The sequence below is a fragment of the Pteronotus mesoamericanus genome, unplaced genomic scaffold (assembly GCF_021234165.1).
Source record: "Pteronotus mesoamericanus isolate MK-2021 breed Mesoamerican mustached bat unplaced genomic scaffold, CSHL_Meso_final contig_20, whole genome shotgun sequence".
Lineage (NCBI taxonomy): Eukaryota > Metazoa > Chordata > Mammalia > Chiroptera > Mormoopidae > Pteronotus > Pteronotus mesoamericanus.
The window spans coordinates 31,656,992-31,669,612 of record NW_026555085.1 but is presented as its reverse complement, the minus strand read 5'-3'; the positions used below and the strand labels follow the sequence as shown (position 1 = coordinate 31,669,612).

At 32.7% G+C, this 12,621-nt stretch overlaps 1 protein-coding gene across 2 annotated transcripts in view; it reads right to left on the bottom strand.

Annotated features, from left to right (window-relative positions):
• ADGRB3 (adhesion G protein-coupled receptor B3) overlaps positions 1–12,621 on the bottom strand; it is a 706,145-nt gene that overhangs the window by 278,477 nt on the left and 415,047 nt on the right. The window lies entirely within an intron of this gene.

Here is a 12,621-nt window from a genome sequence, read left to right as displayed (position 1 = left end):
GGGGGAAGTGACTGAAAGCCAGCCGAGAGCCAAGGAAGCAGCATTGTTCCCTCTCTGACCCCTCCCCCACACAGTGTCACAATGCAGTGACCTGGGTTGCTTGCCCTGGCGAACACCTAAGGCTCTGCTCCTTACAATGTAACAGGCATGCTGAGACATATATATATATATAATTCCCTATATATATATATTCCTAAATGAAATATATATATATATATATTTCCCAAATGAAAGAACAGATCAAAGTTCCAAAAATAGAACTAAGTGATAAAGAGATAGCTAACCTATCAGATGCACAGTTCAAAACACTGATAATCAGGATGCTCACAGAAATGGTTGACTATGGTCACAAAATGGAGGAAAAAGTGAAGGCTACACAAAGTGAAATAAAGAAAAATATACAGAGAACTAACAGTAAAGGGAAGGAAACCAGGACTCATATCAACAATTTGGAGCAGAAAGAAGAAATAAACATTCAATGGGGGCAGGATGAAGAAATAACAATTCAAAAAAAATGAGGAAAGGCTGAGGAAACTCCAGGACAACTTTAAATGTTCCAACATCCGAATCATGGGAGTGCCAGCAGAAGAAGAGGAAGGACAAGCAACTGAAAAATTATTTGAAAAAATAATGAAGGAGAACTTCCCCAATCTGGCAAAGCAAATAGACTTCCAGGAAAACCAGGAAGCTCAGAGAGTCCTAAAGAAGTTGGACCCAAGGAAGCACACACCAAGGTACATTATAATTACATTACCCAAGATTAAAGGTAAGGAGAGAATCTTAAAAGCACCAAGAGAAAAGGAGACAGTTACCTACAAAGGAGTCCCCATAAGACTATCAGCTGATTTCTCAAAAGAAACCTTGCAGGCAAGAAGGGGCTGGAAAGAAATATTAAAAGTCATGAAAGGTAAGACCTACACACAAGATTATTCTGTCCAGAAAAGCTGTCATTTAGAACGGAAGGGCAGATAAAGTGCTTCCCAGGTAAGGTCAAGTTAAAGAAGTTCATCATCATTAAGCCCTTATTATATGAAATGTTAAAGGGACTTATCTAAGAAAAAGAAGATCAAAAACTATGAACAGTAAAATGAAAATAAACTCACAACTATCAACAAATGAACCTAAAGAAAAACAAAACCAAAAACAAACTAAGCAAACACCTAGAACAGGAAGAGAATCACAAAAATGGAGATCACATAGAGGGTTATCAATGGGGAGGTATAGGCAGATAATGGGGGGGAAAGGTACAGGGAATAAGAAGCATAAATGGTAGGTATAAAGTAGACAGGGGGAGGTTAAGAATAGTACAGGAAATGGAGAAGCCAAAGAACTTATATGTACGAACCATGGACATGAACTAAGGCGGGGGATGCTGGTGGGAAGAGGGTGCAGGGAGGAGGGGAATAAAGGGGAGAAAAAAATGGCACAACTGTAATAGCATAATCAATAAAATATGTAGTTAAAAATAAAAGACTTTTCCTTTTATATAGTATGGATATTTTCTACACAGGATATTTAACTGTTTCATTTTCAAAAACATTTTAATTTCATAGTTAATGTCTACTACTTCTTAGGCTTTATACAACTTAATTGGATAGTTGGTGTAACAGTTACTATGGGCCAGAGGGACAGACATTTACACTGTAGACAGAATATAGATGAAGATGGAAGGCCAAACACTTAAGGATTACTAACTAGAACGAACAGCTAGTTATGTGGCTTAAGAAAGTACTTGGTCAAACCTGAAGAGCCAGAAAAAAGATCCTGAAGTGACACCTAGTATACTTTGGGTACTTTCTAAGTAAATATTAATTGTGTAATAAATGGTGGCATCTTGAAATAAGTCAATAAAAGAAACAGGAATAAATCAATCGATTTGAATGGCATTCCTTATTCTCCTACCTTGATGACTGCCCCCCATGAAAATTTTAGCTTTTAACACACAGCATTTATTTATCTAATATATAATGAGGGGGTTCTATCAACACCCTCTAATGCCTCCCCCATCTAAGCTCCATAAGGCAGCTATTTTTGTCTGTTCACTAAGTATTGTGCCACGTACCTTGAGCAGCAAAAAAATTAATAGGTTCTCAAGAAATATATGTTACATGAATTAATAATAAGTTTACTGAGCACTATTTGGAAAATTTACAAAGATGAACATGACACACTTCCAGTCCCCAAAGTACTTAGGTCTGGAAGAGAGTATCAAATATCTGTAATATAAGACAGAAATTATAAGGACAATTAAAGATTTAGATATAGAGTACTTCAGGTCAGTGCTTGCCAAGAGATATGTTATGGGATATGCTGAGCTGTTCAAGATTACAGGTGGAAGAATATATTGATTTAGATTTTCTATTTTCTAGCAATATGCTATTTGATTAAAAAACATGACAATGATCCAGCCTTGCTTTGAATTTTCAGCTTAGTTTGACCTCACCTGGGTAGTTCAGGTAACCTATAGACTGAATTTAGTCTAAGGGATGCTGGGTAGTAGTATCACCAAGCTCTAGGCAGTGGCAAATATTAATACAAATCATCATTGGAGTGATGTACCATTGTCCTATGTCTTAAAGGATCTGCGCAAATAATATTTTAAAGACAGTATAACATAACCTAGCACACTAAGATATAGGTTGTATGAGTGATAATTAAGAGAAAAAAAGAGAACTGAAAGAGACCCACAAAATCTTGGAATATAGAAATTATCGACTACAGATTATAAAACAGCTGTGCTAAATTGAAGTAAACAAAATATAAATTTAAAAATAACTATATGAAACAGGAAACTCTCAAAAGGAATCTGATATATTGGAAATGTTATCAAATAGAAACTCAAGAAATGTGAATAAATGACAATTTAAATTCAAAACTCTACAGATTATTAAATAACAAGTTAGATAAAAATAGAGAAATATTAAACTGAATGCTAAACTAAAATTTTTCCCAAAATGTATCATTGAGAAAAAAATAGCTGAAAATATGAAAGAGAGGTTTTTGATATAAGGAGAAGAGGAAACAACAGTCATTACAGTTCCAGATGAAGATGAAATGGATTATAGATGAATCCCTATTTGCAAAAATAATGATTGAGAAATTTCCAAAACCAATAAAGATATTGAACCTATTTATCTTTAGGTACCCTACCCTGACTCTGCTTACAAACATTTTCATTAATTTACTTCAATATATTTGTAATTATTTTCTATGTATTTGAAGACATAAAAAATACTGGAAAACACTAATTTGGGCAAAAGTTGCCAATTTCCTTTCTGTAAGGAACCAAATACTAAATATTTTAGGATTTGCATGTCATATAGCTTTTATTGCAATGATTCAATGATACAGTTGTAGGACAAAAGTAGCCATAAACAATATATAAATATATGGGCATAACTATGTTCCAATAAAATTTTATTTACAAAAACGTCTTTCAGTATGGATTTGCCCCACAAGTTTCAGGTTATTGTTTGCCAACACCTAGTTTGTGGAACCATTTTACTCCCAATATTAGCTCACAGAGTGCATGTAAAAGTCATAATGCAATGTTTCTTGAATTTGATAGCCCATGCTAATCGACACAATGGGTTGTTAATAATATTAGAGGCACTTATATAAAATTTATCAGTTAAAAATAATTGTTTATGTACAAACATCCAAGATTATATCTTCAGAAAATTAGATTCAATATCATAAAACCAAAGAAAATTTAAAACATTTTAAAGATAAAAAAATGTTTTCTTGGAAAGAGGTAAAGCAAAGTTGCTTTAAATTCTAATGGCTTTATGGAAAAATGCTTACTTGTGCATATCTGAAAACTTCAATAAGTAATGTATAGTCTTAGGCAAAAAAAAAAAATTAAAGAAGTCTCCATTTAGTTTCCGACCAATAAATGTTTAATTATTTGCTATTTTCTTAGAAAATTAAAATTTTTCTATTGCTTTTTGCAGAACTTTTAAAAGGTCATGATTGTTTTGCTTATGGAAGAAAAAATTTTATTCATGACAAATGTGAACATCAATAACTATTATGAATTTGTACATGATTACTTTTAATCATGATATGACATTTAATTTTTTGGAGATTGGGTAAATTTCAATTTACAAGGACTAGTGTTTTGATAATATAAAGGTCTAATATTCTCATTTCTGTTTGTGTGACTATAACCAAGGGTAAGAAAGGCTAATAGTTTTGTATTATTAATGAATTGATCATTGGGTCTGAATAAGTAATGGGAAGTTCCAAGGAATTCTGACAATTTAGACGCAAATTCTAAATTTTAACTTAACTGTTTTTGCTGTTGGATTTATACAGACTTTGAATATATCTTCTGAGGCAGAAGTATATCATATGCCAGTCAGAAATAGTTATTTCTTACCACTCTGATTACAGAAAATCAAATATAACCTTGGAAACTATCCAGTAATATAAACATATTAACATTTAGGACATATATTGTATATATTAGAAGTTGCACATAACTGTTAATTTGGAAACTGAATGTAATCACGTGTTTGTCATATTTTACTGTACTTTTTTACAAATACTGTCATGATGTACTCAGTTACATTTTAACACATTTTAAACAGGCCGAGCTGTTTAATAAATATAACAACACTTCAATTTAGTTTTAACATCTTGTATCTGATTAAAAGAATCACCCTGAAAGTGTATAAACAGTTATCTACTGGAATCATGTGTATAATATGCTGAATATTTTAAATACAGGTTTTCTTTTCCATTGCTGCTCAACAAAAAGTGTAACTGCAAGTCTGTAGTCCCTTTACACAACAGGATCATCATATTACTGTTTTACAGATTTGTTCTTGGTCAAATTTATATCTTAATCATTATATAAATTACATCTCCAAGAAGATTTCTTCCTTGTTCTTTTTGCTTATAATTATAGTAATATTAAGTTCCATCCACATTGGTTTGCCCCTGTCTAGCACAATTTGAATAGAACTTTCACAGAGAGTTTTATCATTTGGTTATTACTTGGAGGGGAAAGGTTGGTCATCCAATAATTGTAATATTTTGCTTTGGACTTCTAAGAGCTAACAGATCTTTCCTAACATGTAAGTTTGTAGAGGTGTAACACTTCGTCTCCCTAGTGACAGAGGTGTGCTAGTAACCTGAAGAACCAAGAAAATGGTGTCAAGTCTGACAACCCTTTTGGAGTCATGAGATGAGGTTAGAGTGTTAGTTTTATATTTTCTAGGAATAATATTGTGAGGTAAATGAAATGATGACTTCCAATATGAGTGATAAAAGAGAGGGGAAAGTTCCGGGTATGAAGGAAAAAAAGATAGCAGAAGCAAAGGAGAGGAATCACTTCAAAATTACTGAAATTTGACATTGAATTAGCCAGTGTCAAATTCAGTTAAGATGTGACTGTTGCTATTCCCAACTCCAATAAAGTGATTTAAAATGTAGAGATTTAAAATGCTGAGCTGTTCAAGATTACAGGTTCAATATATTCTTCCACCTGTAATCTTGAACAGCTCAGCATATCCCATAACATATTTCTTGGGAACTACAAATAGGTAAATAATTAATAAATTAGTTGACAAAAAATCATTTAGCAATAGTTAATAAATTTATAAATGAAATGTATGCAATATATACTGAAATATTTTCTGAAAACAAACATGATCTTTCACAGGCATAATAGCATCCGATGGTGCTACTAAAACCCATGCAGAAAGACCACAGGTTAATTCACAGAAAGAATTATGGATTTTCCAGGGAATATTGTCACCACACATGATCCAACACTCAAAATTCAAATTTAGAGTAGCCCAAAGAATGTGCAGATTATCAATCACCCAAAATAACTCTTCAAGTTTCAAAAGAAAATGTTTAAAAAGAAACACTTCTCCTAACTAAAATTTTTTATTTTTGAAGTGGACAAAGTATTTTCAATTTATTTCATGGGTTATCTATGATGAAGCATTTTCTAAGTCTTACTAGTTGTTTAGCCAAACAGGATAAAAATATGTTTCTAAATTGTCTAAAATTATTGTGTCTATTCAGAGAAAAATAAAATGCATTTATTTGGGATTTTTAGTAGTAGATTACTATTAGAAATAAAATTAATTGTTTATAATGTGCTTTAGTACTGTACCAAATTCATGCATTATTCCATAAAACTCCTAATATTGTCTTTTAATTGTTATTTAAAAACATGTCACTAATATGATTAACAGCTGAAGGAGACAGCCACAGACAGCATATTCCTGGAAGTCTTGAGCAGACTGCTTAAATCAGACAGAGAAAACATCTGACATCATCAGAGGCAAATCCAGAAAGTAAAAACAGCAGTCTCCTACCACAGAAGTTCACACCACAAAGTCAGGAAATAAAGACAGATCAATTTAAGAAGCAGAAGCAAAAAAAAAAAAAAAAAGAGTCTAAAAAATAATGGGAAGACAAAAAAAACATCCCTCACTGGAAGGGAAAGGTGGAATCCCCGTAAAAAGAACTAAATGAAATAGAGGCAAATCAACTATCAGAGACTGAGTTCAAAACAACGGTTCTAAGGAAGCTCAATGAGCTCAGAGAGAACTACAAAAAACTACAGGGAAACTATGAGGAACTTACTGCAAACTATATCTGCATGAAAAAGGACATCAAAACTATCAGTAAGAGACAAGAGGAAGTGAAGAACACAATTTCTGAATTGAAGAACACAGTAGAAGGAATTGAAAGCAGGCTAGATGAAGCCGAGGATTGAATCAGCAAGCTGGAGGATAAGTTACAAAAAAAACTCCCAAAAGAGCAAGAAAATGAAAAAAGACTCAAAAAGAATGAAGAGGCATTTAGGGAAATGCAAGACAACCTGAAATGTAATGTTATCCATATAATATGGATGCCAGAAGGAGAAGAAGAGGAGGAAGGGATAGAGAACATGTTTGAAACACTAATGATGGAAAACTTCCCTAATTTGAGGAGAGATAAAGTCACACAAGTCCACAAAGCACAGAGGGTCTCATTCAAGAGGAACCCAATGAGGCCTACTCCAAGACACATCATCATTAAAATGGCAAATAGAAAAGACAAAGAAAGAATCCTAACAGGAGCAAGGGAGAAAGAGGTAGTAACATATAAGGGAGTCCCGATGCAGCTAGCAGTTGACTTCTCAACAGAAACAGAGCCAGAAGGGAGAGGCAAAAAAAAAATTTCAAGTAATGAAAAGCAAAGGCCTGTAACCAAAACTGCTCTACCCAGCAAGGCTCTCAATTAATACGGAAGGCGAAATAAGGAGTTTCCTAGACAAAAGAAGGCTAAAAGAATCTGCAAAATATACTAAAGGGACTGTTTTAAGATGAAGAAAAAGAGTCTATGAATACCCAGTTCCTTTCACAGTTGCCAATACTTGATAATACCAATATTTTTAAATATGTATTAATTTGATTGTGATGATGTGTTATTTTAATTGTTACTTTATTATTTGTTGAAACTAAACCTGTTTTTGTATGTTACTTACCTATTTCTATTATTTTTAAAAAGCTTTAAATAGCTTTTTGGTATTCTTTATCCATTTTTTGATTAAATGTTTCTAGAATTTTTTTCCCTAAAAAAAACAAACAATTAACCCTTTTTTAGATGTGTTGCAAATACTTTCCCATTCTATTACTTGTCCTTTAACTTTTTTTATATGTATACTACTGTATAGTCTTAAATGTTTAATATAGTCATATTGTCAATATCTTACTTCATAGCTTCTGGGTTTAAATATGTTACTTCAGAGTAAGAAAAATATTATTTTGTATTTTCTCCTAAAACTCCTTAGATTTTACATACTGATTTTTAACTCACCTGAATATTGTTTGTATGTGTGAAATATGGCACTCTATTTTTTTAAGTAATAGTGGTCCATGCACCTTATTTGTTGAATAAGCCATATTTTCCCCATTGATTTGAAATATCAATTTAATTATATATTACATTGTTAGTCAGATACATATGTTTGTTTCTAGAATGCTCATTTTATTTCTTTTACCTACTTGGTTATTTCTGTGCTGGTGTCACGTTGTTCTAATTGCTGAGAATTTATAATGGTTTTAAATTTTTTAATATTTTATAATTGACTTTGGCATTTAAAAAAATAAATAAAATCAATCTGCACTTAAGAAAGAAAGAAAGGATGGAAGGAAGGAAGGAAGGAAGGAAGGAAGGAAGGAAGGAAGGAAGGAAGGAAGGAAGGGCTCCTCCCTTTTGTGGCAACATCGACTGAACTGGAGAATATTATGCTAAGTGAAATAAGCCAGTTGGTGAAAGACAAATACCCTGTGATCTTACCTATAAGTGGAATCTATTCAACAAAATAAACTAACGAACAAAATAAACCACAGGCATGGAAACATGGAGCAGACTGAAAGTGACCAGAGGCTATGGAGAAAGGGGATAATGGTGGAAAGAAGGGGAAGGGACTACACAAAGAACATGTATGAATGACCTATGGACATGGACAACAGAGTGGGAATTGACTGTGGGAGAGGGGGATGGGGATGGGATGGGTGAGGGGGTTAAGGGGGAAAAATTGAGGCAACTGTAATAGAATAAACATGATTTAAAAATTAAAAAAGAATAAATCCTCTTATTAACATGTCTAGAGAGCAAAAAAAAAATCCTCAAAATATATTGGCACACTGCATCCAGTCATAAATTAAAAAGATCATACACCATGATCAAGTGGGATTCATCCTAGGGACGCAAAGATGGTTCAACATTTGCAAAGCAATAAACATAACATATCACATAAACAAAAAGAAAGAAAAAAACCACATGATCATATCAATAGATGTGGGAAAAGCATTTGATTAGGTACCGTGTCCATAAAAAAAAGTCACTAATAAAAATAAAGGTAAAAGGAAATCTTAAATACAAAGATGTTAAAAATCATTGCATTGATAAAAGTATTATGTATATGAATATGATCAATGTAGAACTATTCAAAAATTCATTCCTGTATATAACTAACCAGTAAATATTTGTTGAATGTACCCTATGAGCAGGTGTACTCGGCATCGAGAATGCAGTAGTGAATAAGATAAAGTATGTCTCTTACGATGCTTCCCTTCTAATAGGGACACAGACAATAAGCAAATAAAAATAAATGAGAAAGTAGGAATACATGCTGTGAGTATAAAATAGGGTGATATAAAGAGAACAACAGGGTAACAGTTTGAACTGAGTGATCAGAGACAACCTCAAGGAGGGATGTGCAATGAGGTACAGAGAAGCATAGTTTATGAAATGAAATTAATTGAAAACTACTTCAATACCATCAATATTGAGTAAAGTAGATGAATTACAATGTTGCTATAGAATGCAGCAGGTACAAGGAATAAAATATATGTACTAAAATGTTAAAGAAATCTCCACAATATATGGTTAAATTAAAAATTGAGATTGCCTGGGCAAGGGTAACAAAAGAAAAGATAAATGGAACTACATCAAACTATAAAAAGGCATTGTACAGCAAAGAAAATCATCAACAAAATGAAAAGACAACCTACTGAATGGGAGAAGATATGTACCAATGATATATCCAATAAGGGGTCAACATCTAAAATTGATAAAGAATTCATACAACAATACCCTCACTCAAAAAACAATCAATTAAAAATGAGCAGAGGACCAAAACAGACATTTCAAAGAGGACATACAGGTGCCAACAGACATATGAAAGGATATGCAATATCTCTAATCAGAGAAATGCAAATTAAAACCTTGGCCAAACATTACCTCACATGTGTCAAATGACTATTATCAATAAATCAACAAACAAGTATTGGTGAGGATGTGGAGAGCGGGGAAACCTAGTGCACTGTTGGTGAGAATGCAGACTGGTGGAGCCACTGTGTAAGATGGTGTGGAGGTTCCTCAAGGCACTAAAAATAGAACTGCCTTTGATCCAGTAATTTCACCCCTGTGTATATGTCTGAAGGAACCCAAAATAGTAATTTGAAAGAATATATGCACTCCCTATGCTCATTGCAGCATTATTTGCAATAGCTAAAATATAAAAGCAATCCAAGTGCCTGTCAATAGATGAGTAGATAAAAAAGTGGTGGTACATATATACAATGGAATATTACTCAGCCACAAAAAGAATGAACTCATCTGAGACAGTATGGATGCACCTAGAGGGTATTATGCTAAGTGAAATAAGTCAGACAGAGAAAGACAAACCCCATATGCTTTCATCTATATGTGGAATCTAAGGGGCGTGGGTGATGCAGGGGAGAGCAACAGGGGGGTCGAAGTGGGACAACTATAATAAAATAAAAAAAGAAAAACAAAATTGAAACATAGATAACAGAGATAAAAAACTGATGGTTACCAAAGGGGAGGGGTTGGGGGTGAAAGAGCTGAAGGGATGAAGAAGTACAAATTGGTAGTTACAAAATAGGTACAGGGATGTAAAGTACAGCATAAAGGATATAGTCAATAATATTGTAATAACTATGTATGGTGCTAGTTTGGTACTGGAAATAACAGGGGGAACACTTTGTAAAATATATAGTTGTCTAACCACTATACTATACACCTAAAACTAATATTAAATTACACTGAATGTAAACTGTAATTGAAAAAATAAAATTTAAGTTAAAAAACATTTAAAAAGGAAAAAATTTAAATATTAATGTTAAAAATTGAGGATGCCAGGTGCTACATACAGAATGATAATAAAATAGTGTTAATTTCTATGGCTTCAAACGCATGTCAATGCATAAGTGGATGCCTAAAATTATACATAGCAAAACATAAACAGAAGTGACCTTGCAGAGAAAGGTGGCCGTGGAGACCTGAGGTGGTGATGATCAATGGGGCCTTTTGCCTTAGCCGCTATGTTTTAAATTTTAACAAGTAAAGGTTACTCATGTACTACTTTTATAATTAATAATTAATTTAAATAATTTAAAAGTAAGACAATTTGATAATTCACACCAAAATTAAAAGACAACTTTTAATTTCAACTTTATAACTACAATCTTGAAACATCACTTAAGTCAACTCTTTTCTGTATAAAAAGTATTCAGATCTTCTCACTATTAACTATAGTTGGAAAACTTAAACTGAAAGTTAAAATCATTGCATCGATAAAAACTATTGTGCACATGAACATGATCAAAGAAAAAGAACAGATGTGAAGAAAGGAAATAAAGTTGTCTTAACCTTCATTGTTTAAAACTCACCCAGAAAAACAATTTAATGATGAAACAGTCTGGTAAAAAATGTGACAGGAGATAGGACAGAAGTTCTGTCTCAGCAGAAACCTTTTTGATCGTTTTCCAGATACATCAAGAAAACATGAAATGCCTGATCTCTTGAGATAACTTGCTTTGAAAGGCAGCTGAACACACCTCCTCTCACGGAATAGTTTTCTTCAAGGACAACTCAACACTTAAATTTTGTAAAGCTGAGACATGTTCTTTGTAATGGATAAGAGTTATGTTATCAGCAGATGTTAGAGAAAGTACTGTTTGATTGATTCTTAAGTTAATGCTAACCTCAAACGCCAATTTTTTTAATAAACTAAATTTAACATCTTAGACAACTTGTGAAAGGAACCAAGACAGGTCCAAAATGGAATGCTATTTCTTTTTATAGTATCCCTTTAACAGTCCTAAAAGTATTTTGGAATAACTAACACTTTCTCCTGTTTGGGAAGCACACTCTACCAACTAACGTGATAATAAAACTAAATCGAAGTTCGTTGTGACTCATGGGGATGTGCAAGTAGCTATAATCAGGAATGTAAAATGACATACTCTTCTTGAGTAGAAAGCATTCAATTATATTTGTGTAGTATTGTACTAAACAATACTTTATAATATACTGCCAATTCTTCTCTGGCTACTGGTAAAGAAGAAAGCTTGCATAAAGTTTACTACCATGGACTTCTCTGTAGGATTTCAAAAAGAAAATATACTGATATCAGTAAGGACATTCAGCTCATATTATCGTCAGGGCCATTGGGATTGTTCTTTTGGCACTAAGGTTCATAGAAAAGGTTCACTAAAATACCAGAATCTATGGTAAAAATACGCTTCATATCATTGATTTCTTACCCACCTAAATACTGTAGTTTAAATTGCATCAGTATCTGAGGAATGAGTACATTGTTAGTAGGTTTACCTAAAAACCTTAAGAATATCCCTCTTCTAGGCTCTCCAATAATGGCAGGACAGAAACAAGTAATATCATAAAAAACAAACATAGATCAGATTTAGGGAAAAGAACCCTGGTAAAAATCTTAGAATACATAGAAGACAACTACATGGTGCCTTATCTGACAGCATACTGCCATGGTGGTATAAACTTTTGGGATTTATTGATATTTATCTCCCCTCCTTACAAAACAAAATAAAACTTTGCTACTACACTGAAATAAAGTTGCATAGGTATTTAAAGTATAGGAGTCCAACTTAGACTTATTCATGAATTTTTCTTCCCTTCAAGACATTAAAATTTATAGAATTACCCATGAGATTAAGATGATTTTGACTGGATATACTGCAATTTCTTATACAAAGGAATACATGAAAGAATCATTCATCCTTATTTATTGCAATTATTTTCTTTTGTTTTCATGAATTTATAAAA